Source organism: Amblyraja radiata, chromosome 39 (assembly GCF_010909765.2).
Source record: "Amblyraja radiata isolate CabotCenter1 chromosome 39, sAmbRad1.1.pri, whole genome shotgun sequence".
NCBI lineage: Eukaryota > Metazoa > Chordata > Chondrichthyes > Rajiformes > Rajidae > Amblyraja > Amblyraja radiata.
In genome coordinates this window covers 3,632,998-3,636,604 of record NC_045994.1, presented here as the reverse complement: position 1 = coordinate 3,636,604, position 3,607 = coordinate 3,632,998, and the positions used below count along the sequence as shown (strand labels likewise).

The 3,607-nt window shown below is 43.5% G+C and overlaps 1 non-coding gene across 1 annotated transcript; it reads left to right on the top strand.

Moving 5' to 3' along the window:
- The first annotated feature begins 2,896 nt into the window (after positions 1 to 2,896).
- LOC116967526 lies at positions 2,897 to 2,998 on the top strand. Its single transcript, XR_004410244.1, has one exon. It is a non-coding gene; the product is annotated as a small nucleolar RNA U13 (small nucleolar RNA).
- Positions 2,999 to 3,607: the final 609 nt, after the last annotated feature.

Sequence of the window (3,607 nt, the reverse complement as noted above, 5' to 3'; positions counted from 1 at the left end):
ACACACACTGATTTTTTTTTCTCATTTATTATATTGTGTACTATGTTTACATATCTGTTGTGCTGCTGCAAGTAAGAATTTCATTGTTGCATCTGGGATATATGACAATAAAACACTTAGCTTTCTTGGCTTTTGGATGGAATGAGCTGAGGACGGGCTTCTGACTGGTGTGGAGCCCCAGGACTAAGTCGAAACGGATCTTTGCTGCCTTTGGCTGAAGCTGACTGTAAAATTCTCAGTGTTGTCCTTCAACTCTTGATCATTGCGAATATTTCTAGAGCCTCCTGCTCTTGTGAGCTGATTAATCCTCCACCACTTCCCATGACTGCATGTGACAGGAATGCAGAGCGTCAATGTAATCTGCTGGCCCTGAGATCATTTGTCAGTGCTCTGTTAGTTTAATGTAGTTTATCATTGTCATGTGAACTGGGATACAGTGAAAAGCTTGTTCTGCCTGGTACCTAGTCAAATCATACCATGCATGCATGCATATCATGCAGTCAAATCATACCATGATTGCATAACATACATTCATGCATATCATTCAGTCAAATCATACCATGCATGCATACAATGCAGTCAAATCATACCATGCATGACTCCAATCATGCATGAATAAGCAAGTGAAAGGATTGTCAGTAGATCCATTCTGGGGCAGCAAGCAAAGTGTTGCCACTTTCCTGTGCCATCACAAAGACCTATAAGAAATAGGAGCAGAATTAGGCCATTCAGCCCATCGAGTCTGCTCCGCAATTCGATCATGGCTGATCTATTTTTCCCTCACTGGCACACAATAAAATGCCATCGTATCGTATCGTATTCTCCTGCCTTATCCCCGTAGCCTTTGACACCTTTACTATTTGTTTAATTCCTTCGCCACTGCCCAATTCCAAATCCTTCCCTCCCTCTGTCTACAGAGGTCCCATGTTCAGTTACTCCCTTTATCAGTGGAACTTTTAATTCTCTAAATCTTAGCTGAAGGAGATAGGCAGTTTGTTTTATTTCCTCACTGTAAGGCCCAATGTTCTGGGAGCTTTGCATCAATGATGTAAGGGTTTGTTGTCCCAGCGTAATGCCATTGGTACTTTAGCATTTGCATCACCCTGTGTTACAGGGTGACTAGATTGGTACCTCATTGTTTAGTCTAGTTTAGTTCAGTTTAATTTAAAGAAACAGCATGGAAACGAGTCCACAATGACAATCGATCACCCGTTCACACTAGTTCGATGTTACTCCACTTGCGCATCCATTCACTCCACAGTCGGGGCAATACACAGAGGCCAATTAACCTACAAACCTGCACATCTTTGGGATGTGGGAGGAAACATTGTTTATAGGCATGTCATTCTGTACCTGGCATGCCCTTCTCTCTTACTCATTTTAAGGATGTTGTTAGGCTGGAAAGGCTGCAGAGATGATTTACAAGGATGTTACCAGGACTTGAAGGCCTGAGCGAAAGGGAGAGGTTGGGCAGGCCAGGACTTTGCTCCTTGCAGGAGTGATTTTATAGAGCTTTAAAAGATCACGAGGGGAATAGATAGGGTAGATGCTCAGAGTTCTTTTACCTTTAGTCCTTTTTAGTAGAGGAATCAAGAACCAGTTTTAGGTGAGAGAGGATAGACTTGATAGGAACATGAGGGGCAACCTTTTCACACAGAAGGGTAGTGGGTATATGGAACGATCTATCAGAGGAGGTGATTGAAACAGGTATTATGGTTGGCATGGGTAAGATGGGCCGAAGGGCCTGTTTCCATGCTGTATGACCCTATAACATTGAACCAGTGTGAACATGTGATGACTCTGGCCGAAGGACTTATTTCCACGATGCATCTTTGAATCAATCAATCAATCAATCAATATACAACTAGGAGTAATGTAGAGTCAAGTTGACGTGCAAACCTGCACATTTTTGGCATGTGAGTGGAAACCTGGAGAAAACCAGTGCAATCATAGGGAGAACATGCAAACACCAGTGCAGCACGGTTGCGCAGTGGTAGAACTACTGCCTGACAGCGCCAGAGGCCTGGGTTCGATCCTGGCTACGGGTGCTTCTCTGTATGGAGTTTGTACCTTCTCCCCGTGACCTGCGTGGGTTTTCTCCGTGATTTTCGGTTTCCTCCCACATTCCAAAGACGTACAGGTTTGTGCTGTAGGTTCATTGGCTTGGTAAAAATGCAAATTGTTCGTAGTGCTCGTGTTAATGTGCGAGGATCGCTGGTCGGTGCGGACTCAGTGGGCCAAAGGGCCTGTTTCTCTAAACTAAACTAAGCTGTATCTCTAAACTAAACTAAACTAAACCATGCACAAACGGCACTGAAATCTGCTGAATATTACCAAAAGTATTATCTTTTTAATTTTTTGACTATTACTAGAAAGTCAAATTTCTCATCTAATAATAACCTCCCTGCAAAGGGAGGTTAGTGTTTATCTTAGACTTCCATCAGCCCTATTGGAAACAACTTTATTTAAGATATTTTAAAGCCCTCAATCTCTTCAGTCATCACGGCCAAACTTCTGCAATTCCCTCATTTAAAATGCTTTTAAAAAATGTTTTTTCCTCGCTCTCGTCCCTCTAATATTGCCTTTGCCTGTTACAGGCGCCATATAAATGAAACTCAGGCTTCTTGCATTGTGTTGGACCAAGTACTGTGCGGATACAGGCGCTCGAGTTATCATTGGGCTCCACTGTATTCCGTCATGTAACTATTTGCATAATCTAACAGCTCGCTTGTGAGTTGTTTTTAATGAACAAAGCAGGCAGAAGATCGCCAGCGTAATTCGAATAAATGAAGAATGTTCGAAAATAAACACTTTTTTAAAATTGATTTTGTTCTTTTCACCCTGACCCTAAAGGGGTTCGTCTTCAACAAGCTCCAGCTCACAGTGAGCCTCGCTGATCCTTTCTGGTTCAGAAATATGATGAATGGGTTTGCTCACGCGCATGCGTGACATGTGCCGCCCTCTTTCGTTACGACTAGGGCACAGCACCCATCTGACTTCGAACCTTGTAGTGCAGCTTGTTCTCGGAGGGGGCAGTGTTGCAAGTTACTTGTCGCTACCCTCTGCTACTAAACAGTGCGTCTATCACTCTATATAGTACTCGCCAAAGATTCCTCTATAATCTTTGATACTCGGTACGTACACGAGAAACTCAGCGGGTGCAGCAGTATCTATGGAGCGAAGGAAATAGGCAACGTTTCGGGCCGAAACCCTTCTTCAGTACTCGTTACATTGTCTTACAACGTAACTGTGTCGCTACACAGTTAACTCGCTACATTGTCTTACAACTTCACTTTGTTGTGTCGGAAGGAACTGCAGATGTTGCATAGACACAAAAAGCTGGAGTAACTGCAGCGGGTCAGACAGAGAAAAGGATTGTGACGTTTTGGGTACAGACCCTTCTTCAGACCTTTTATCTCCCCCTTTCTCGGATTCTGGTGATGTTCTGAATATTTTCAGCATTTACTGTTTTGGTTTCACATTTAACAGTATGTTTTATTGAGACCGTTCCCTCTGCGACTACTTGCTTCACTCATCCATTCCCACCCAAACTACCCTCTCCCCGGGTAGTTTCCCCTGCAACTGCAGGAAATGCAATGCCTGTCCC